Source organism: Trachemys scripta, chromosome 4, assembly GCF_013100865.1.
Source record: "Trachemys scripta elegans isolate TJP31775 chromosome 4, CAS_Tse_1.0, whole genome shotgun sequence".
NCBI lineage: Eukaryota > Metazoa > Chordata > Testudines > Emydidae > Trachemys > Trachemys scripta.
Genome location: NC_048301.1, coordinates 68738286 through 68763222, shown reverse-complemented (window position 1 = coordinate 68763222; position 24937 = coordinate 68738286). Strand labels below are relative to the sequence as shown.

At 46.9% G+C, this 24937-nt stretch overlaps 1 protein-coding gene across 3 annotated transcripts in view; it reads right to left on the bottom strand.

Annotated features, from left to right (window-relative positions):
• PLEKHH1 (pleckstrin homology, MyTH4 and FERM domain containing H1) overlaps nt 1-9883 on the bottom strand; it is a 93915-nt gene extending 84032 nt beyond the window's left edge. Inside the window, exon 1 of one of the 3 annotated variants that reach the window (XM_034769354.1) lies at nt 9655-9883. The gene's annotated coding sequence lies outside the window, so the exon portion shown is untranslated. The other 2 variants (XM_034769353.1, XM_034769355.1) reach the window with 2 other exon arrangements.
• Between the last annotated feature and the right edge of the window lie 15054 nt (nt 9884-24937).

Genomic DNA, 24937 nt, shown 5'->3' with positions numbered 1-24937 from the left:
ATAGCTGAACCACTTAATAATAGTGACCATAATATAATAAAATTTACCATCCGGGGGGGGGGGGGGGAGAGAGAGAAGAGAAGCGAAGCCCACCATGGTAGCATTTAGTTTCAGAAAGGGGAACTACACAAAAGTGAGGAAATTAGTTGAAAAGAAATTAAAAGGTACAGTGCCAAAAGTGAAATCCCTGCAAGCTGCATGGAAACTTTTTAAAGACACCATAATAGAGGCTCAGTTTAAATGTATACTGCAGATTAAAACACACAGTAAGAAGACCAAAAAAAAGTCATTGTGCCTAAACAAAGTAAAAGAAGCAGTGAGAGGCAAAAAGGCATTTATTAAAAAGTGAAATTTAAATCCTATTGACGAAACTGCTACAGACTAGGGACCGAATGGCTAGGTAGCAGTTCTGCAGAAAAGGACTTAGGGGTCACAGTGAAAGAGAAGCTGGATATGAGTCAACAGTGTGCCCTTTTTGGCAAGAAGGCTAACGGCATTTTGGGCTGTATAAGTAGGGGCATTGCCAGCACATCGAGGGACGTGATCGTTCCCCTCTATTCAACATTGGTGAGGCCTCATCTGGAATACTGTGTCCAGTTTTGGGCCCCACACTACAAGAAGGATGTGGAAAAATTGGAAAGAGTCCAGCGGAGGGCAACAAAAAATGATTAGGGGTCTGGAGCACATGAGTTATGAGGAGAGGCTGTGGGAACTGGGATTGTTTAGTCTGCAGAAGAGAAGAATGAGGGGGGATTTGATAGCTGGTTTCAACTATCTGAAAGGGGGTTCCAAAGAGGATGGATCTAGACTGTTTTCAGTGGTACCTGATGACAGAACAAGGAGCAGTGGTCTCAAGTTACAGTGGGGGAGATTTAGGTTGGATATTAGGAAAAACTTTTTCACTAGAAGGGTGGTGAAGCACTGGAATGGGTTACCTAGGGAGGTGGTGGAATCTCCTTCCTTAGAGGTTTTTAAGGTCCGGCTTGACAAAGCCCTGTCTGGGATGATGTAGTTGGGTATTGGTCCTGCTTTGAGCAGGGGGTTGGACTAGATGACCTCCTGAGGTCCCTTCCAACCCTGATATTCTATGATTCTATGATTCTAAATAGAAAGGAGCAAACTTTTGCAAGTGAAGTATAAAAATGTAATTAGGAAGGCCAAAAGAGAATTTGAAGAACAGCTAGCCAAAGACTCTAAAAGTAACAGAAAAAAAAAATGTGAAGTATATCAGAAGCAGGAAACCTGCTAAACAACCAGTGGGGCCACTGGATGATAGAGATGCTAAAGGACCCAAGGATGATAAGGCCATTACAGAGAGACTAAATGAATTCTTTACATTGGTCTTCATGGATGAAGAGGTGAGGGATATTTCCAAACCTGAGCCATTCTTTTTAGGTGACAAATCTGAGGAACTGTCCCAGATTGAAGTGTCATTAAAGGAGGTTTTGGAACAAATTGATAAATTAAACAGAAATAAGTCACCAGGATCAGATGGTATTCACCCAAGAGTTCTGAAGGAACTCAAATGTGAAATTGCAGAACCACTAACTGTGGTATGTAACCTATCATTTAAATCAGCTTCTGTACCAGATGACTTGAGGATAGCTAGTGTGATGCCAATTTTTAAAAAAGGCTCCAGAGGCAATCCTGGCAATTACAGGCCAGTAAGCCTAATTTCAGTACTAGACAAATTGGTTGAAGCTATAGTAAAGAACAGAATTATCAGACACATATATGAACACAATTTGTTGGGGAAGAGTCAACATGGTTTTTGTAAAGGGAAGTCATGCCTCACTAATCTACTAGAATTCTTGGGTGTGAGGGGAGGGGAGGCAACAAGCATGTGGACAAGGGTGATCCAGTGGATATAGTATACTTCAACTTCCAGAAAGCCTTTGACAAGGTCCCTCAGCAAAGACTCTTAAGCAAAGTAAGCAGTCATGGGATAAGAGGGAAGGTCCTCTAATGGAATCAATAACTGGTTAAAAGACAGGAAACAAAGGGTAGGAATAAATGGTCAGTTTTCAGAATGGAGAGAGGTAAATAGTGGTGTCTCCCAGAGGTCTGTACTGGGATCAGTACTATTCAACATATACATAAGTGATCTGGAAAAAAAGGGGTAAATAGTGAGGTGGCAAAGTTTGCAGATGATACACAAATACTCAAGACAATTAAGTTCAAAGCAGACTGCGAAGAGTTACAAAGGGATCTCACAAAACTGGGTGACTGGGCAATAAAATGGCAGATGAAATTCAATGTTGATAATTGCAAAGCAATGCACATTGGACAACATAATCCCAGCTATACATATAAAGTGATGGGGTCTAAATTAGCTATTACCACTCTAAAAAGAGAACTTGGAGTCATTGTGGATAGTTCTATGAACACATCCACTTGGGGTGTTCAAAATTTGAACACTGATCTGAATTTTTAGCAAATGGCCCCTATCTTTATAACAGGATGAACCAATATCCCAGATTCTGAGTGGGAGTCCAGGAGAGAGCAGTTCCTCTTGTCACTGAGGAGAACCAGGATGTATTGTGCACAATCCCCCCTAGAGCCCCTCCTGGGTAGCTTTGCTCCACTCTAGCACCAGTGCCACCCAGCATTTACAGTATGCAGTTGGTCTGGTCCCTTTGTATCTTAAATGGGTTGGATGAAGTGGATACATATAATCATTAACTGGAAGGTAGGACTTCTCACTTACAGGAAAAGGGTGAATTGGAAAGACACTGAGATTTCCAGTCCACAGGAGGGCAGATAGGATAGAGGAGTTTTCTGACTCAATGGAATAGTGAGTTGGGGGAAAAAGGTATTTGTGGACTGTAAAGGAGAATAAAATGCAATATGTTGTCAGTACTTTGGGATTAGGGACGGTCCAATTTCTGGTCTTTATACAGAAAGGAGGATGCTGGTGTTTCTAGTTAATAGTGTGTAGATCTATGTAGTAGTGGATCTATGAACTAATGTGGTGAGTTGGTGGTGGTCTGAGAGTGTGTAACCATATTAGCTGTCTAGAGTGCAGAGTGGGTGGGTAAGAGGGTTCCTGGTCTATACTCTGCAGCTGAGCGGGGATGTGGGGACAGAGTTACGGTTGAATAGGCAATGTGATGTATTAGTAAATAAATAATTTACAGAGATTGTATGAACATAAGAATGGCTTTATTGGGTCAGACCAATGGTCCTTCTAGCCCATTTTCCTGTCTTCTGACAGTGGCCAATGCCAGGTTCTTCAGAGGGAATGAACAGAACAGGTAATCATCAAGTGATCCATCCCCTGTTGCCCATTCCCATCTTCTAGCAAACAGAGATTAGGGACACATCAGAGCATGGTTTTGCATCCCTGCCCATCCTGGCTAATAGCCATTGATGGACCTATCCTCCATGAATTTATCTGGTTCTTGTTTGAACCCTATTATAGTCTTGCCCTTCACAACATCCTCTGGCAAAGAGTTCCACAGGTTGACTGTGCATTGTGCGAAGAAATACTTCCTTTTAAATCTGCTACCTATGAATTTCATTTGGTGACCCGTAGTTCTTGTGTTATGAGGAATAAATAGCACTTCCTTGTTTACTTTCTCTACACCACTCATGATTTTATAGACTTCTATCATATCCCCCCTTAGTCGTCTCTTTTCCAAGATGAAGAGTCCCAGTTTTATTAATCTCTCCTGATATGGAAGCGGTTCCATACTCCTAATCATTTTTGTTGCCCTTCTCTGTACCTTTTCTAATTCTAATATATCTTTTTTGATATGGGGCAACCAGATCTGCACCTAGTATTCAAGATGTGGGTGTACCATGGATTTATATAGAGGCAACATGATATTTTCTATCTTATTATGTATCCCTTTCCTGATGAGTCCCAGTATTCGGTTAGCTTTTTTGACTGCTGCTGCACTGTAACCTTTCCCAGCAGGACTTTCCCCACAGCCTGCCAACGTGTATCTAAGCACGAAAACCTGCTACTATGTGGGGAAAACTAGGAGGGTGGGGGATGGGGACGGACACGGACAGATTTGTCTCTTGACTAAATATTTAAAGTTCACATAGCCAGAAAGTCCACTTCATTAGGAGGCCAGGGGCTAAGTGTCCTCCTGCATGACAGCAGTCATAGTAGGGCAAACCTTTGGCTGCAAGCTATTCAAGTGTTGCAGAGAATAGGGGAGATAAAGCCTCATTCATTAGGCTTCTGGAGAAACTGGCACGGTTATCCAGACTGGAGCATATTCAACTAAGTTTATGCTTCCATTTGCAAATTATAATGTCCCCATTCCATCTCCCCAGAATCACATGCCTAACAGTCTGAGAGATCAAGGGTGAAAAAGACCTTTTGGTAAAGCTGGGCAAATACCTTAAATATGTTCCCCAAATATTTTCTTGACTAAAACTTGGGATTTGTTTTGCCCTTTGATTGCACCCCTTTCATGCTCGTATCCCACTAATATTCTAATGCATAAGTTTACCAGCAGGAATGGTTGCCAAAACAGTGAATTTACAGCAATATACACGTTCAACAACTATTCTGAATTTTGAACTTTCAGTTGCAAATACTTACATTGGAGGAGTATAACTCTTAGAATGGTTCCCAATCAGGAAACAGAAATAATACCATGTGACCTTCTTTACTTAAAACCAGCTAGCCAATCTACCTTGGCAGCATAGGGGGCTAAGAAAAATTGTGTCTGGAGGACCCTGACAATTTTTCATGGATTTAGGGGACCTATTGTGTCCTAATATAGCAGCTGTAAAACAAGGGTAATTTCTTTACAATGGGAAGTAGCCTGTTTGAGAGCAGAAAGAGATGCAGCCTCAGAAAACGTATTAAAAGTTATTGCACACAGAGGGAATGCTGCTGGATCTAGGCAGTGGTAGCAGGGACTTTGGGCACTTACTTGCTATTTAGCATGCAGAGTGCTAAACAGTTGGGACATTTTTAACCAAAAGCCTCCACGACAGGTTTCTGAAGGTCTAAGGTGCTACAGAGAAGACATAGTCCACTCATTCAATGCAGAGAGCTACGCATCAAGAGACCTGGGCTCTTCTGCCAGCTTTGCTGTTATCTCATGCTGTGATACTAAGCTAATCACATTATCTCCCTGTGCTTCATTTCCACCTCCATCCTTCCCAACCTGTAAATGGAGGAGTAATAAAAACATATCTACCTTTGTTAAAACACTCTGGATGAAAATATGGAAGATATAACAACTTGAGTTTTAAATTTTTGGATATTTCATGAGCAATAATCATATCAGTACCTATGCAGGCTACAATGAGGTACTCAAGTCCCACACCTTCTGGCATGAGCTCGTTGCTACAGTTCACTTCAGTTCCCAGCAGTCAGCTATCCATATCATATACACTACCAACACCACTGTCATTAGGTGGTGGTCTTGTTGGCAGTCTCACATACTGAATTCCTTTTACACCCTGCAAGTGGTCTTTACCACACTGGGGGCAGAGTATGGTATGCCTGCACTACTGCTGCCTATACAGTATCTTTGTTGTGCAATCCAGAAATAGATGACTTCAATATCCAAGGCTGTCAATCTAGCACCTTCCAATCCAGTTGAAGTTCTCTCATTCTCTCTGTCACACACACACACACACACACACTACACACACCCTAACACAGGTGTTACAATCAGTGCTTAATTTGTGCCAGGGTTTGCCAGGGCTGAACCCTGGCACCTCTAGGTTTGGCAGTTCATAGTCCCAGCACCTCTGGGCTCCCGGCCAGCAACTGCCCCTCTCCAGCCACCCTGCTCTAAAGGCAGTGCAGGCATCAGCCATAGTGCAGAAGTAAGGGTGGAAATACCATACCATGCCACCCTTACTTCTGTGCTCCTGCTAGCGGTGGCGCTGCCTTCAGACCTAGGCACCCAGACAGCAGCTGCCACTCTCCGGCTGCCCAGCTTGAGCTCTGGCACCCCTTTCATTACAATTAAGGACCGGTTACAAAGACATTTTGGTGCATTACCATAAAACATGGGCGAGCAGGGAAAAGTGGAAAGTACAAGCCCAGTACTCCAAGTGTCTAAACCACAGTGAAAATGACATTTAAAGGTTTGGCTCCCAGTTTCCTCAGGTACCAGATTCCAAGAACAATTTTCAGGGAGGATGCAGTGTTTTAGCTTAGCACTGCAACATTGTACCCAGACAATCCCGCTATTGTAACAGATACAAATTCTTCCGTCCCTCAGTGGGAACAAAACTAGAACTGAAAGACAAAACATCCACAATCCTATGTCCTTGTTCACATCTAAAAGAGATTATACAGTTTTGTATAAAGGTCACAGCCAAGGTTTAAAAACCCTGCATTTGACCAGCTTTATTTTTCTCCTCCGTAACTACTTGCAAAGTTCTGATTTTTTTTTTTAAGGTTTGTTTTCCAAATATATGCATGAGGAGTCTTACATACAAAATGTAATAGAATCATTGAATTCAGCCACCTAGAATCCACAAGCAACCTTACAATAATGAACTGATGTGTGCTGCTTCGCCTCCTTGTGTAATCCTACAACAAACTAGTGGAAGGCAAAAATATTCAACAAAGACACAGCTTTTAATTACTGAGCCCCCAAACCAGCAAAGCACAGTTAAACATGTCCTTGAGTAAATAACTGAATAGTCCAGTTTACTTCAATGGGACCTCACATGCTTACAATTAAGCACATACTTAAGTGCTTTGCTGGACTGGGGCCATAGGTGCCGACTCTGTGGGTGCTCCAAAGTTAGCGGGTGCTCAGCAGCCAAGCCCCCCCCCTTCTACTCCCTCAGTACACCGCATCCCTGCTCCTCCCCCTGCCAGAGCTTCCCACCCCCCTGCTGCCTGAAAGCTTAAGACTTTCCAGGAAGGATGCAGGGAGGAGCAGGAATCTGGCGCACTCAGGGGAGGAGGTGGAGAAGAGATGAGGTAGGGGCGGGGACTTAGGGGAAGAGGGTGGAGCGATGTCAGTACAGGGCCGGGGACAGAGGCGGAGGGGAAGGGGGTCCAGCACCCACCGGGCAGAGGGGAAGTCGGCGCCTATGACTGGGGCTTAAGGGCTTCTGCCCTGGCAACCCAACCCCTACCCCGACCTGGGGCTGAAGCCCTGAGCCCAGTGTCCCATCCCTCCTCCCCCCCCAGCTGGGGCTGATGTGCCCATATTTCCACATGAACTGTGAATTAGAGTTCCAAGTCAGAATGTACATTCATTTAATACAGGGGAATGACATTGCTCAGGATCTGGCACCTGATGTAGTGGTGAGTGTGCCTAGGAAATCCCCATGGAAGTAACAGACCTGTTCAAAGAATAGCCTTCTACAAGCACCAGACCTAAAACTATACCAAAATACAGAGCTCGCTCCTCTCCACATCACATTTTGCACAGCCCAGTACAGCAGGTATATCAATTTCACTTCTATTCATGGTCCCACCCACACCATTCACATACATATAGTCACAGTTTCCTAGGCACACTCACCACTACATCAGTGTTTATATCAAGCACTAGAGACGTACACTATTACTTTAAAGCCAGTGGGTGTGCAATGATCACGAAAGGTTGAACAACACTATAACTATGGTGCCTTATCAATGAAGTTAGAACTCTATTCTAATATGGCTGTTTGGACAGAGATCATAAGTGAAACCCTGTTCTCTTTTTATACTGGCATAAACAGATTTTAGCCTCACATAGATTTAAGACCAAAAGGGATTGTTATGATCATCTAGTCTGACCTCCTTTGTAACACAGGCCATAGAACCTCACCCAGTAATTTTGGCATATAGCCCATAACTTCTGGTTGAGCTATAACATATCATTTAGAAAATATCCAGTTCGGATTTAAAGACTGATGGAAAATCCACACAATCTAATTATATGGCTGAACTGTTAGTTTTCCTAATTTGATTTTACCCCATATGAAATATTTGGGATATTTTTGCTTTAAAAAACTAACAACAACTAATGCCTAATCCCCCTAATGGAAAAAAATTAATAGAAATGTTAATTAAAAGTCAGGCGTAACAGCTGCATTCTCAATACCTGTGAAATAGAAAGCAGCTACTTAATCTAATAGGGGCAGGATTTTCAAAACTAGGTGTCTAAAGCTACATTCTTAAATCCATATGTACACACTTAAATAAGTGGCCTGATTTTCAAAAGTGCTAAGCGCCAACCAGCTCCTGTTGAAGTCAATGAGAGCTGTTGAATACTCAGCACCTTGATTTAATCCGGCCACTTATTTAAGTGCATAAATATGCACTTAAGAACCTAGCTTTAGACACCTAGTTTTTAAAAATCTTTGCTGCAGCTATAAAATTTTTGATTAACAGCAAAGATGAGCCTGACTCCAAACTCTGGATCCAAGAATTAGGGGACCTAGGTCCAATTACAACTTTGGGAAAATACAAATCTGGATCAGAACTTTATGGTTAACGGGTGACTCTCTAGTAGGACCACCTAACATCCCTGAACTTTCTGATGTTCTAGCCTTGATCCAGCGAGCTCCTATATTTTCCACTAAAAACCTTTTGAAAATGACAAAGAACAAAGTGATCAAGCAAGATGATTGTAAAAGCTCTAAAGTAAAGATCTTCGTGCATGTAGAGTGTTAGGAGAATCAGTCGTATTGTATTGTGAATTTTGTTTATTCCCTGCAAAAATGAAAGCCAGAGACAGTATTTCCATATCTCAACTACACATTTCTCCACGCTAGAGCATCTACTTAAGCATCTGCTGGTCGGCGATGTTAGAATCAGCCAGTCGGTGTAAAAGAATAAATGCTTGGAACTGCCCGGACAATGCCCCAGATTCTCTCCCTGGAGGCTCAGTTCAGCTCGGTGTGTTTCGAAGACTCACAAAAAGGAGTCAGTGAAGGTGCTTTGCTGCGTCTCAGCTGAGCGGCGGGAGGCTCCTCCTGGCTCCCGTCAGAACCCAGCGCTGAACCTCCCCATTAACCTAACGCCTCTTCTCGAGCATCCTGTTCCCCCTTCACGCCGGCCCTCGGTTTTCCCCTCAGGGAATGTTTCGGAGTCACCGAGACACCCGGGCTGGCTAGGGTGTCACTCGCGTCTGTCACGTCCAGCTCGCAAATCCAGGGTGGGATGCTCAAAGCAGGGGAAAGAATAAGGCGAAAGACGCCGGTCTACGAGCCAAAGGGCAGGATGAGCTAACCGAGGAAAGGAGTGGGCCGGGCCGGGCCCCCCTTTCTAGCCATGCCAGAGGGATGAGGGGGGTGAGGAGGAATCACCGATTTGTCACTTACTCTGTACGGACGTTGTTCCCCATGGCCTCGGGCTAGCCGGAGGGCCCCCATGACTTGGATTTCTCCTCCTGACCCCTCCTGCAGCTTAATAACCAAGCGCCAGTCACCACCGCTCGCCCAATCCTACCCCCGGGTCAGCGCGAGCCCCGGCAGCACCCCCTAAAGATCCCGAAGAAGCCCCCGCCTGGCTTCTCTGCACAGAAGAGCGAACAACCAGCGCCCGACGCTCCGGCTGGAGGCTGCTTTACAGTCAGGTGCGGGGACTGCCCGGGGACAGCAGCCTCCCGCCCCCACGGCCTCACCTGCGGCAGGCTGCTCCTGGGCAGGAGCTGAGCAGCCCAAGTAGCCGGCCGGGGGGGCACAGGGACGGCTCCGAGGCACGAAGGGCTCCCAGCGGCTGACCTTGTGTTGTTCTTGGGGGCTGGTGCTAAAGAGCGGGGCCGTGCTCCTGGGGCGCTTCTGCAGCCGGCGAGACGCGCGGTTCCCCTGGGGACGCTCCGAAGCCACGCGCTGCTCGTTTCCGTCCCATTCAGCAGCGCTGTGCCATGCTCCCGGGCGCTCCGCTCACCTTAAAGCGGGAGAGCTCGGCTCGAATAGCAGGGGCAGCCCTCCAAAGCAGCACAGGAACTGACATCATCGGCCCCGCGCTTTTAACCCCTTCTCTGGCCCTGCGGGGAGGCAGCCAGACCAGGCCAGGCCGATTCTCCAGTGAGAACTGAAATATTGAAAAGCCTGGATTGGACCCAGCCTTCAGTCCCACCCAAAGTGCTCTGGCATTTTGGGGAGGCTGAGTGGAATATGGCATTGAATAGCTATAAAGAAAACAGGCCACCTGCTTTCCTCAATAAGTGGGGCTCAGCCACTCCTGGCTGCCTCCCTTTCCACCTGCTTGGACAAGATCTCTTTACTCAGCCTTCACTCTATGCAGATTCACCAGCATTGCATCTTCAGCTGCAGCTCCGCCCAAATGCCCTGAGGCTTTTTTGGACACAGCTAGGCAGGCCTGGGAACTCCCCCAACCTAGCAGGCATGGCTGGAGGGCAGACTCTCCTTCTTTGCCTCTTGCATACTGGGATATAAATCCAGCCTTGATTCCTTGACTGCACCAAGAATCCCCTCTAAAATCCCGTATCCATAAGAGGAGCAGATCCCAAACCTGTACTGAAATAGTGAGTGTTCTGCAGCCAGTCCCTCCAACCTAAGGAGGAGTTTCCGTGCCTGATCCTGGGTGGTCACCACAGCTCACTTCTCCCATTCAGTTGTGTACACAGTTGCCTGTAGTGCAGCTTGGGCTCTAGCCTCCTCCAAACTTCCATGCCGCATTGCAGGTTATTGTACACACAAGTGAAAGGGTGGTGGCAGTAGCAGGGTGCTTGGGTCTAGCAGAGGGGTTGTGGCCTGAGTTCAGGTGGCATTAAGATGCAGGGAAAGTGGCAGTTAAGTGGTTGCTGGGTCTTATAGCTGAAGTCTACCTCAATCCATTAGCAGCAGAACCTACCTTTCACTGCATGCTCAGGCCATTTGCAACAATGCTTATATAAAGTCTGGGGAACACAGGTTCATGATTTCCAAAGTTTTTAGGGGTGTCCACTCTAACATGCCAAATGTTTTATTGGGGGAGATAGGCATTAGCAGCCATCTCTTCAGATCTACGGAACACACTTGCTGGATACTAGGGCAGGCTATGTTATTTAAACGGCGCTCAAAAGCCACCTGTCTAGCCTCCCTCAGCATTTTGCTGAGGTGTGTGTGTGTGCTGCATGCTACTGTCCTCTATTGGAGAGAATATATAATCAGCCTTCCTTGTATGCTTCTAGGGCAGGGGTTCTCAGACTTTGTACTGGTGACCCCTTTGACTCAGCAAGCTTCTGAGTGCGACCCCCACCCCCACCCTCCATACATTAAAAACACTTTTTTATATATTTAACACCATTATAAATACTGACCCCCAGATTGAGAACCCCTGTTCTAGGGGCTGTTTGCAGTGTAGTCCCTTTAGTTCACTGGGTGGAGTCTGGTGTGTGTGCAGAAGAGAGTTGGGCCTAAACTCAAAACCAAACATCCTCAGACTTTGTAACTTAGGATATGTCTACACTACGAAATTAGGTCGAATTTATAGAAGCCGGTTTTATAGAAATCGGTTGTATACAGCCGATTGTGTGTCCCCCCACATAAAATGCTCTAAGTGCATTAAGTCGGCGGACCACGTCCACAGTACCGAGGCTAGCGTCGACTTCCGGAGCATTGCACTATGGGTAGCTATCCCACAGTTCCCGCAGTCTCCGCCACCCATTGGAATTCTGGGTTGAGATCCCAATGCCTGAATGATGCAAAACAGTGTCACGGGGGGTTCTGGGTACATGTCGTCAGGCCCCCCCCCCCATCAGAGCAATGGCAGACAATCGATTCACGCCTTTTTACCTGGGTTACCTGTGCAGACAACATACCACGCCAAGCATGGAGCCCGCTTAGCTCAGATCACCGTCATCATATGTCATCTGGGTGCCGGCAGACGTGGTACTGCATTGCTACACAGCAGCAGCTAATTGCCTTTTGGCAGTAGACGGTGCAGTATGACTGGTAGCCTTCATCGGCAATCTGGGTGCTGGCAGACGTGGGGCTGGCAGACGTGGGGCTTCATTGCTACACAGCAGCAGCCCCTTGCTTTTTGGTAGGAGATGGTATATTACGATTGGTATCCGTCGTCGTCATACTGCCTTCCCAATGATGATGATGGCTATCAGTCGTAGTATGCTATTTTCTGCCAAGTGCCCAGTATTTTCTGCCAAGCACCCAGAAGATGACGAGGGCTATCAGTTATGCTGCACCGTCGTCTGCCAGCTTAAGATGTAAAAAATAGATTTGTTCTGTATTCATTTGCTTCCCCCCTCCGTGAAATCAACAGCCTGCTAAACCCAGGGTTTTGAATTCAATCTTTGGGGGGGCCATTCTGTGTGACAGTTGTTTGTGTATCTCCCTGATGCACAGCCACCTTTGTTGATTTTAATTCCCTGTACCTATACGCCATGTCATCACTCACCCCTCCCTCCCTCCCTCCGTCAGATACTAGTTTTGCACCTTTTTTCAGACCAGATGCCATAGCACTGGGATCATGGAGCCCGCTCAGATCACCGCGGCAATTATGAGCACTATGAACAATAAGCGCATTGTCCTGGAATATATGCAGAGCCAGGACATGCCAAAGCAAAACCAGGACCAGCCGAGGAGGCGATTGCAGCGCGGCGACGAGAGTGATGAGGAAATTGACATGGACATAGACCTCTCACAAGGCACAGGCCCCAGCAATGTGCAAATCATGATGTTACTGGGGCAGGTTCATGCCGTGGAACGCCGATTCTGGGCCCGGGAAACAAGCACAGACTGGTGGGACTGCATCGTGTTGCAGGTGTGTGACGATTCCCAGTGGCTGCGAAACTTTCGCATGTGTAAGGGCACTTTCATGGAACTTTGTGACTTGCTTTCCCCTGCCCTGAAGCGCCAGAATACCAGGATAAGAGCAGCCCTCACAGTTGAGAAGCGAGTGGAGGTAGCCCTGTGGAAGCTTGCAATGCCAGACAGCTACCAGTCAGTTGGGAATCAATTTGGAGTGGGCAAATCTACTGTGGGGGCTGCTGTGATCCAAGTTGCCAGGGCAATCAAAGACCCGGTGATATCAAGGGTAGTGACTCTGGGAAACGTGCAGGCCATAGTGGATGGCTTTGCTGCAATGGGATTCCCAAACTGTGGTGGGGCGATAGACGGAACCCATATCCCTATCTTGTCACCGGCGCACTAAGCCACTGAGTACATAAACCACAAAGGGGTACTTTTCAATGTTGCTGCAAGCCCTGGTGGATCACAAGGGATGTTTCACCAACATCAACGTGGGATGGCAAGGAAAGGTACATGATGCTCGCGTCTTCAGGCACTCTGGTCTGTTTCGAAAGCTGGAGGAAGGGACTTTCTTCCTGGACCAGAAAATAACCATTGGGGATGTTGAAATGCCTATCGTGATCCTATGGGGACCCAGCCTACCCCTTAATGCCATAGCTCATGAAGCCGTACACAGGCAGCCTGGACAGTAGTCAGGACCTGTTCAGCTACAGGCTGAGCAAGTGCCAAATGGTGGAGGAATGTGCATTTGGACGTTTAAAAGCGCGCTGGCGCAGCTTACTGACTCGCCCAGACCTCAGCGAAAAGAATATCCCCATTGTTATTGCTGCTTGCTGTGCGCTCCACAATATCTGTGAGAGTAAGGGGGAGACATTTATGGCAGGGTGGGAGGTTGAGGCAAATCGCCTGGCCGCTGATTACGCGCAGCCAGACACCAGGGCGGTTAGAAGAGCACAGCAGGGTGCGGTGCACATCAGAGAAGCTTTGAAAACAAGTTTTGTGACTGGCCAGGCTATGGTGTGAAACTTCTGTTTGTTTCTCCTTGATGAATCCTCCGACCCCACCCCGGTTCACTCTACTTACCTGTAAACCAACCACCCCACCCTCCCCTCCTCCCTTCGAGCACCGCTTGCAGAGGCAATAAAGTCATTGTTACTTCACATTCATAGACTCATAGACTTTAAGGTCAGAAGGGACCAGTATGATCATCTAGTCTGACCTCCCGCATGATGCAGGCCACAAAAGCTGACCCACCCCCTTTCCCTTGACTCAGCTGTTGAAGTCCCCAAATCCTGTGATTTAAAGACTTCAAGTCGCAGAGAATCCTCCAGCTAGCGACCCCCGCTCCATGCTGCGGAGGAAGGTGAAAAACCTCCAGGGCCTCTGCCAATCTACCCTGGAGGAAAATTCCTTCCCGACCCCAAATATGGTGATCAGTAGAACCCCGAGCATGCAGGCAAGATTCTCCAGCCAGACCCTGGCATTCTTTATTAATTCATCACACAACTAGGGGGATAATTGCCAAGGTAGCCCGGGATGGGTGGGGGAGGAGGGAAAGAAAAGGACACACTGCAGTTTAAAACTTTAACTCTTATTGAAGGCCAGCCTTCTGATGCTCGGGCAAGCATCTGGGGTGGAGTGACTGGGTGGCCGGAGGCCCCCTACCGTGTTCTTGGGCGTCTGGGTGAGGAGGCTATGGAACTTGGGGAGGAGGGCTGTTGGTTACACAGGAGCTATAGTGGCGGTCTCTGCTCCTGCTGCCTTTCCTGCAGCTCAACCATACGCTGGAGCATATCAGTTTGATGCTCCAGCAGCCGGAGCATTGACTCTTGCCTTCTGTCTTCAAGCTGACACCACCTATCATCTTCAGCCTGCCACTTGCTCTGTTCATCCCACGATTCAGCCCACCACCTCTCCTCTCCTTCATATTGTGCTTTTCTGTAGTCTGACATTGACTGCCTCCATGCATTCTGCTGTGCTCTGTCAGCGTGGGAGGACATCTGGAGCTCCGAGAACATATCATCCCGAGTCCGCCGTTTTCTCCTTCTAATCTTCACTAGCCTCTGCGAAGGAGAAACATTTGCAGCTGGTGGAGGAGAAGGGAGAGGTGGTTAAAAAAGACACATTTTAGAGAACAATGGGTACACTCTTTCACGTTAAATTTTGCTGTTCACATTACACAGCACATGTGCTTTCGTTACAAGGTCGCATTTTTCCTCTTATATTGAGGGCCTGCCGGTTTGGTGTGAGAGATCACTCACGCAGTGCCAGGCAACAGAATTCGGCTTGCAGGCAGCCATGGTAAGCCACAGTCTTTTGGCCTTTTTAACCTTCTTAACATGTGGGAATGGTTTCAAACAGTAGCGCCCTCATTTCCCATACCAAGCACCCATTGGGTTGGCCATTTAAAATGGGTTTGCAATGTAAAAGGAGGGGCTGCGGTTTCTGGGTTAACATGCAGCACAAACCCAACTAACCCCCCTGCCCCCCACATCCAATTCTCGGGGATGATCACTTCACCCCTCCCCCCACCGCGTGGCTAACAGCGGGGAACATTTCTGTTCAGCAGAGCAGGAATGGGCACCTCTGAATAAAAAATAATAAAATCGCCCCATTTCAACCAGGTGACCGTGAATGATATCACTCTCCTGAGGATAACAAAGAGCGATAAGGAATGGATGTTGTCCGCATGCCAGCAAACACTGGGACCATACACTGCCATGCTTTGTTATGCAATGATTCCAGACTACGTGCTACTGGCCTGGTGTGGTAAAGTGTCCTACCATGGCGGATGGGATAAGGCAGCCCTCCCCAGAAACCTTTTGCAAAGGCTTTGGGAGTACATGAAGGAGAGCTTTCTGGAGTTGTCCCTGGAGGATTTCCGCTCCATCCCCATACACGTTAACAGACTTTTCCAGTAGCTGTACTGGCCGCGATTGCCAGGGCAAATTAATCATTAATCATTAAACACGCTTGCTTTTAAACCATGTGTAATATTTACAAAGGTACACTCACCAGAGGTCCCATGTGTGCCCTCAGGGTCTGGGAGCACGCCTTGGGTGAGTTCGGGGGTTACTGGTTCCAGGTCCAGGGTGATAAACATATCCTGGCTGTTGGGGAAACCGGTTTCTCCACTTCCTTGCTGCTGTGAGCTATCTACATTATCTTCATCCTCATCTTCCTCATACCCCGAACCCTCTTCCCTGTGTGTTTCTCCATTGAAGAAGTCAAAGCACACAGTTGGGGTAGTGGTGGCTGCACCCCCTAGCATGGCATGCAGCTCCGCGTAGAAGCGGCATGTTTGCGGCTCTGCCCCGGACCTTCCGTTTGCCTCTCTGGCTTTGTGGTAGGCTTGCCTTAGCTCCTTAATTTTCACGCGGCACTACTGTGCGTCCCTGTTATGGCCTCTGTCCTTCATGGCCTTTGAGACCTTTTCTAATATTTTGCCATTTCGTTTACTGCTACGGAGTTCAGCTAGCACTGATTCATCTCCCCATATGGCGAGCAGATCCCGTACCTCCCATTCTGTCCATGCTGGAGCTCTTTTGCGATCCTGGGACTCCATCATGGTTACCTGTGCTCATGAGCTCTGCGTGGTCACCTGTGCTCTCCACGCTGGGCAAACAGGAAATGAAATTCAAACGTTCGCGGGGCTTTTCCTGTCTACCTGGTCAGTGCATCTGAGTTGAGAGTGCTGTCCAGAGCGGTCACAATGAAGCACTGTGGGATAGCTCCCGGAGGCCAATAACGTCGAATTCCGTTCATACTACCCCAATTCCAACCCGCTAAGGCCGATTTTATCGCTAATCCTCTCGTCGGAGGTGGAGTAAAGAAACCGATTTAAAGGGCCCTTTAAGTCGAAAAAAGGGACTTAGCTGTGTGAACATGTCCAGGCTTAATTCGATTTAATGCTGCTAAATTCGATCTAAACTCGTAATGTAGACCAGGCCTTAGGTTGCCCATCTCTAGTTTGCAGCAAAAAGATTGTGAATTCTGGTTCAGGTGTTGCACTTCTGTAGCAGTTACATTAGCAGAATCCGGATGACTTCCACCAATTAGGTAGTTTATAATAACAGCAGAAGTTCCCATCGGCATAGCCAGCTGCAAAATAATTTTCCCACATTAAATCACACCAGCTGACATACTTGTACTTTTGAGGTGCCTTGCTTTTGAAGCCAGGGAGTGCAACTTTGTCTTTTGTCTCCAAGGGGGTGAGGTTTGGCTTGCTGGGGAGTATGTACAAGCACTAAGTAAATTGTGTAATGTGACTGTAAGGACAATTCCTAAGTTTAGATTGCTGTTGAGATCATCCATCTACCACAGAGGCAGAGCTTTGAGACAGTATGAAATAAACAGGGGTTAGACAATAGAACTAATTTAGGGAAGAACAGGGATGAAGAAAGGAGCTAAATCAAATCTTATTACTCTAAGCAACACTGTACATTAAACATACTCAGGTAACATCCTGGTTACAGTTACAGTTATTCAACCCAGGGATGTCCCTTAATCTACCCAAGTTCAATTGTAGTCTCCCATCTCATGTTCGTAACACAGTTCTGCCTTCTGCTGGAATCCAAGCAGAGAAGCAATGGGCAGCAAGTCAGGCACTCAGCACTAGTAAAAAGGCTGATCATGTGATGAAATCAGTAACATATTAAAAACAATATTAGGCCAAGATTTTCAAACTTGGGTGCCTAAAGTTAGGCTCCTAAATCCATACTTAGGCACCTAAATCAGTTTGATTTTAAAAGGGGCTGAGAACCTAGCAGCTTCCGTTGACTTCAGGGGGAGCAGACTCAGACTTACAAAATTTTCTGGATTTCAAGGGGCATTCTGCATGTTGGTTGAATCAGGCAGCCTGTCCTGCTGCACCAGAAAGGCAGACAATGATCCACAGATGCATGAGAAAGATGGGAAGGAAGCTGGGCTGAGATAGGCAGAGAGCTGGGTGGAGGTTGGCAAGGAACTGGCAAGAGACAGAAGGTGAGGGCAGGGACAGGCAGGAACCTGAGCAGAGATGGACCTGGTAATGGCAACATTACCACTTTCCACCCAAAGAGATTCCCCCAGGGATTCCCACTTCTGCTGCCAACAGTACCCGGAAGAAAGGGACTCTGGTTGCTAACAGTGTGTTTATGTTAATCATTATTCCTGTTGGTTAAAGTATTGTAATAAATAACCAGTGTCAAGGTACCTAAGATTTGTCCAAAGGGTTTCCTTTAGGGGAGAAAGGAACTTATTGTGACTGAGGTATTTATTTTTGTCCCCCTGGTCCAGGTTAATAGAGTTTAAGACCAGAAGGAGACCTTTAAGATCATCTGAACAACACAGGCCGTAGAACCTCACCCAGTAATTTCTGCATCAAGCCCATAACTTCTGGTTGAGCTATAGCAATTTGTTTAGCATGGGATTTGAGAGGAGTTAAGAACAGGTAATGGGCCACAAATGAGTGGCTTGGTTCTGCAATTTGCTTTGATAAATTAATCCAAGAACACCTGAGGAGAGGCTGACCACAAATTAAGGGATGTCTAAGAGGAGGAATAGGAGCTATTTCCTTATGGCTCCCCTGCTATCCTCTTCTTCATGCTTCTCAACCAGGAAATGTCTCCACCAGACTGCACAGCCACCAGTTTGTGTCAGTCTCTTAGCCTGGATTTTATGAGATTTTTGTTCTCACGTCACTGGGACAAATTCTCCTCTCATTTACACCAGTGAAGCCAGTAGGGTTGCATCAGTGTAACTGAAATGAGAATTTGGCCCACTGTTTTTCCCAGGCAGTGAAGCATGACTCCTGAGTCCCAGGACATTCTTCAGCCACTGAACTTTATACAAAGCAACTCCCCAGCGAACTGCCTACACATACCTAGCCTTGGTGCTTTAACCCCTTGAGTGCTGAAACCCTACCATAAGTCACCCCACAGACTCCTGAGCTGCCATTTCTCTAACACAGGAATCCTGTAAGGCTGCAGCCCATTGAGCCTTAAGATGTTACCTCTGTTAAACAGTATTAATAATAATTAATAGCAATAATAATAAATTGCAATTTATTAAGAATGGGATTTGGGAGGAGTTAAGAACATGTAATGACCACAACTGAGTGGCTTGGTTCAGAAATTCTCTTTGATATGTCAATCCAGGAACATTATAGCAATCCCTTTCAATCCATAGACACATCAGTTGGCAGAAAATAAAATTCAGTATAAACAGCAAAGAACTTGATAAAAATAAAGACCCCCTGACAGCTCTAAGGGATCCATGTTTAGCATTGTTACAATACCAAAATACACCTCACAGTGCTTTGCTAAGAGCACCATTTTAGAAATACATGGGCAGAAGGACAAAATATTTTGGTGCCAACATCTAACAAGTTCTTGAGCCAAAGACTATTAACCCTGAAGTAGTTTTAAAAAGAGCTATATGCTAGGAAACTAGAACAGAGGAAATACTACAACTCATATGCCCCATTGCAAATGGGAGAGAATGTTAAATTCCTAACAAAATGTGACTAGCAACCTGTCAAACTAACAGCTATACCATCCTCACTGAGGGCACATATTAGAACCACCCCTAAATGGGGAACAGAAAACATCTGCACAAAACCCAGAAGGACACGGTCTCTTTCTTTTTTGAGAATATCCAGTGTGCTCCTGACAGTGCTTTTATGCTAACAGAAGTAACATGGACCCACATCATTATTGACTGTGAAAAGCACAAGAAGCAGCAACCACAGATTCCTAGTAGGAGATCCACCTCATTGGATAAGCAGATTGCTGCAGGAGGAACTGATGTGAGAATAAGAAGTGGCCACAGTATCACACACCCAGTAGTTAGTATTAGTTTGTGATTATTAATTTTTGTTGCTCTTATATTTTATGTCCATTTGATTTTTTTTAAGGGAAGATTTAACGGTAACAATTTGGAGTCGCTGGCTACTGACCCTGTCATGTGACCGAGATATTTATTTTTGTCACCCTGGCCCAGGTTCGTAGAGTTTAAGACCAGAAGGAGACCTTTCAGATCATCTAGTAGTCTGACTTTCTGAACAACACAGGGCACAGAACCTCACCCAGTAATTTCTGCATCAGGTCCATAACTTCTGGCTGAGCTATAGCTTATTTTCCAGAAAGATGTCCAATTTTGACTTAAACACTTCATGTAATGGAGAATCTACCACATCCCTAGGTAAGTTATTCCAGTGATTAATTATCCTCACTGTTAAAACAGTGCACCTTAGTTCCAACCTGAATTTGTTTGGTTTCAACTTCCAAGCATTGGATTGTATTTTGTTTGCCTTTTTCTGATAGATTAAAAATAAATCTACTGTCAGAAATCACATAAATACTCATAGGCTGTAATCAAGTCTTACCCTTCTCTTGGATAAACTAAGTAGATGTTTGACTTGGTCATAGGACTGGGACCAGGAAATAAAGTCCAGTTTCTTATCAGCACTCCTGTATGTATCAGACCTTTATTACCTTGTCTTCACTGTTAAATAAGATGTATTTTTTAACCTTGTGGGTAATTAACACATGTGAGCTATCCCAAGGTAAAAACACAGTGAAGACCAGGCACTTTAGTTTTTACAAGGTAAACTCCCTGAGATCAACCTCTGGTGGGAGTATAGGTCTGTTTACCTCTTGGTTTACCTCAGGATAACACTAAACTTTTCTAAAGTGTCTAGTCTTTACTGTGTTTTTATCTCAGAATAGGTCACACTCCTTAGTTACCCAAAGGAAAGAATGCACCTTTTTTAGCAGCGAAGACAGGGCTGCAGATGGTAAAGAGGAGTAGGCAATGTGGGAGTAGACAGGCAGAGGAGGAGGAGACTGGTACTTGGTAGCATATTTGTTTTGTATGATCATTGTGTGTCTGGTATTGGGTGGTATGCAGCACATTGTTTTCACATACCAGAGTGCTCCCTGCACCTTTCTCTGAGTCCACAGGCTACAGAGGTAAATGCTGTGTGAGTGATGTCATGCATTATATATCACATGGAAAAACTGTATCAAACTCTGTTGCTGTGGGTGTCGAGGTTGCATGTAACCACCCAAGGGGATGAGAAACTCAATCAGGGGATGAGACCAAACTCAGCTGCAGAGGAGTAACAAAAGGCTCTGGTTCTGGGGACTGGGAATAGGATATAGTACTTTTAATTTCTAGATTGTTGGTTCATTTTCAGACCATTCTGTAGAAAGCAAAAACTGTTGTGATCTGTTGGCTGTTAGGGGGCTGATGTGAAAAGCTGTAGTGGTCTCAGTCCAATTCTTCGTAGCCAGATGTCCACACCACAAAACCCACAAATACAATTTACACTTCTGACCCTCCCAGTACAGATGCCAAGGCCTGAGTGGATCCTGGAGACTGACAGGTGTTTCTTGGAGGTCAGGGGTTGGGCAAGGTGCAGGAGGCACTGTTGCAGTCCATGTACCTGTTTAGAGGATGCATAGAGGATTTCAATTTCCAGAGCTGTCAAGCCAATACTATAAACAAGTAAAGAGGAAAGTAGGTCTCGGGGTGCCCTTCTGATCTGTGATTACCTCAGTTCTCAGTGCAAACAGCTTGCAGCAGCACAGTGCTCAGAGCAGAATAGGATTTGGAGATGAGCAGAATTCCCTGTTATAGAATCCCTATTTACTGAAGTCTATTTCACTGGAACCAGTAGGTTGGAGTGTTTTGGGTGGGTGGGTGGGGTGGGGGAGAGAAGAGAAAAGTTTCTAGTAACAGATATGGCTGGCTTTGTTGGAAGGGCTTTTGGCTCCCTTCCTGGTCTGACACAGGAATTAGACATGCAGCTGCCAGATGTTTGCATTCTCTGCTCTGGTATCTTTCAGGCCTGTCAAGGAAATGTGTGATGGGAAGGAATTATCTCATTGTGGGGGGTGGAGAGTGTGTGTGCAGAGAGCCCCTGCTGTGCTCTCCTCTGCCTGAATCACCCAGGAGAGGTCATTCTCAGGTTTCTTGTAAATAACCATGGAGACTGTGCCAGCTAGAACATTGTCCCAGACAACTGTGCCAAAACAAAGTGGTGATAGAGTAGTTCTTCTTGGGGCTCCCCTGGCATGAGACTCCTCTCTCATTAGTTTCCATGGTGACTCACAAAGGGAGCAGGAAGACAAACACTGCTCTCCTAGCAAAGAAGAAAAACAAATAGGTTAGTGTCTGGCAGTGCTCTTGCTGTCATGTCCAGCAGAATACCTTAGTTTCAGTGCCAGTCCTAGTGCCTTGCTCCCTGACCTGGCATGGAGAGTTCTACAGTGCCATGCCTTGGTGGGGATATTGCTGAAAGCAGCAGTTGATGCTGGCAGGTAGCATTAGGTGGCACAACTACAATTATGCCAAGTGGTGTTACTAGGTAGCACTGGCAAAAGTAAGCAAGTGGCACAGGCAGGTGGCATTACATGGCAGAGGCAAGTGGTATCCCTGAAAGATGGCATTAGTTAGCATTGTCAGGGGATACAGTCAGTTGCCATTAGCATGTGGCATTGGCAGGTGGCACTATAGAGTGTGTATACATGCACATATACTGTATAGATTTAGCATGCACTTTCTAGGCTTTCTGATATATCCAAAAAGGTTTTAATGTAAAAATATCTGAGGTTTAATCTTTGTAGTATATGAAAAATATGTGTGCAAAGAATGGTCCACTAGAACATCCAGTTCATCAGGTCCCAGCAGCCTTCACCCACAGACGCTGCCCTGAAGGTCTCACCATGACCTGCTCTCCATTACAAAAGCAGCAGACATTACTCTGCACTGTACCTTTCCGTCCAATTTGGCAGCTGCAGTCTGCCTCTTACTCTCCAGCCCCTCCATGGAGCAACTTGTGAATGCAGCCATAATTAGACACAGAGCAGACCTCAAGGGTGAAATGAGACAGAGGTGGGTGGGTGGTGAATTTCTGATCTGCATCTGTTTTGTTTTGTAATGTAAGATTTCCAGGAGAATTCCAGGGAAAGGAGAGGAATAGAGGGGGCTAAAAGGTAAGATGGCTTTTAAACATGGCCAACATTTTAAAAGCAGCCACTAATCTGTGGTGCCTCCATTTCTGGCTGACCAATTTGAAACATGATGGGCCTTATTTTAGAGCTGCTGAGCATTCCCATAGGCTTGCTAGGTGTCTGGTTTTTGACTGGAACACGAGGTTGAAAAGGAACCCTGGCAGCTCCAGTCAGCATTGCTGACTGGGCCATTAAAAGTCTGGTTGGCAGCACAGTGGGGCTGGCAGGCTCCCTGCCCAACTCTGCGTGGCTCCTAGGAAACGGTTGGCATGTTCCTCCAGCTCCTAAGGTGTGGGATGGCCACAGGGGCTCTGCACGCTGCCTCCGCTCCAAGCGCCAGCTCCACAGCTCCCATTGGCCAGGAACCGTGGCCAGTGGGAGCTGCGGGGGTGGTGCCTATATGGACAGGGGCAGCGCACAGAGCCCCCTGGCCGCCCCTCAGCCTATGAGCTGGAGGGACGTGTCGCCGCTTCCTGGGAGCCACCTGAGGTCAGCGCCCCAAAACCCTCCCATACCCCCAACCCCTTGCCCAAGCCCCCTCCCACACCCAAGCTCCCTCTTGGATCCCGCACCCCCTCCTGCACGCCAACCCCTTGCCCCAGCCCGGAGCACCCTTCCGCACCCTGAATCCCTCATTTCTGGCCCCACCCCAGAGCCTGCACTCCCAGCCCAGAGCCTGTACCCCCCTCCCACACTCCAACCCTCTGCCTCAGCCTAGAGCCCCCTCCCTCACTCTGAACTCCTTGGCCCCAGCCCGGAGCCCCCTCCTGCACCCCAACCCCCTCATCCAGAGCCCCACCCCAAAGCCCTCAACCCCCTGCCCCAGCCCGGTGAAAATGAGCAAGTGAGCAAGGGTGGGGGAGAGCAAGCGACGGAGGGAGTGGGGATGGAGGTGAGCGGGGGCAGGGACCTCAGAGGAAGGGCAGGGCAGGGGCAGGGGCAGGGCAAGGGTGTTCAGTTTTCTGCAATTAGAAAGTTGGCAACCCTGCACTCACAGTTTCAGTGAAGTCAAGGGGAGCTGTGGGGACTGAGCACTTTTGGAAATGGGACTCAAAGTGTTTCCAACAGGTCATGCCAAAATAATGGCACCCCAAATAAATGGCCACTTATGAAGATGTTGACCTAAATATTTAATCATGCAACATTGTTGGCAGGGCAAGCCTCCTCCCTGCAGTGGTTAGAGTCTGTGACAATAGCACCACCTCCTAATAAGTGTCTGTGACAACAGCTCCACCTAATGGTAGAGGGATAGGCAAACCAAGGCCCTCCCATTCTACTGTGTTGCGAACCAAGGGCCCTCTTGACTTTAAGGCAAATGTCTGCTACCTACGACCCAGTTAACACTCTCCCCTGGGTCTCTTTCCAGCGCTTGGCCCCTACTTGGGGTGCTTTCTGGTTCGTGGCTATTCCTGGCAATCTGGTCCACAGGCCTCAGCAAACTAGGGAGTCCACTGTCGTGGTGCAGCAGCCCTCCCCTGGGGATGCCCTCCTGGCAAAGTTCCTCCCTAACAGTGAGCGCAGATCTGCCTCTCTCCTCCCACCACACTGCTGTGCTGAAGACACTCACTTTTAAATCCCTCCTCCAACTGGATCATGCCCACAGCCACAGGCTTAAAAGGTTGGGGCTTCCAGGGCCCAAAGTTATTTCTGCACCTGGCCTTATCTCTCCAGTGTGGGGGTTTATCCACCCCATTGTAAACCTCCTTTTGGCAAGTGCCCTACAGGAGGCATAGGTATGAATTTCAAACCTGTTCACTCACTCTGCTGGGAACCTGGGGTAAAATCGTTAACTCACTGAAATCAATTGGAGTGTTGTAATCGACACTCCTGATGATTAGTACCCTACAGGAGACTCACTCACAAGTTTCAGTCTTCTTTTCTCATTCCTCTGGCCAGGGCTGATTTGAGCACCACTGGGAACCTCTGAAAGCCAACTTGTTTGAAGCCCTCTTTCTGTGTCAGTAGTTGTGTCCTGTTCCCCATGCCCTACATATTATTATTAACTGTACAATAGTAAATAATAAATAATAATTAACAATTAATTAATATACAACAACTGTTCACACTCTGAGCACCCACGTATCTAGAGAGAATAATTCTAGACAGATGACCAACAGAAAAGACCCAGGCAGCTCCAAGCATAAAAACAAACTGGGATTCTTTACAAGGCTGTCATATCATAATGCCACACAGCAAGAAGGCAAAATGACAGATTCCAAACATAAAATGCATAGTTTTAGTCAGGTGGGAGATATGAGTTCCAGACCCAGTCCAGATCTCTCACACTTCTGGGA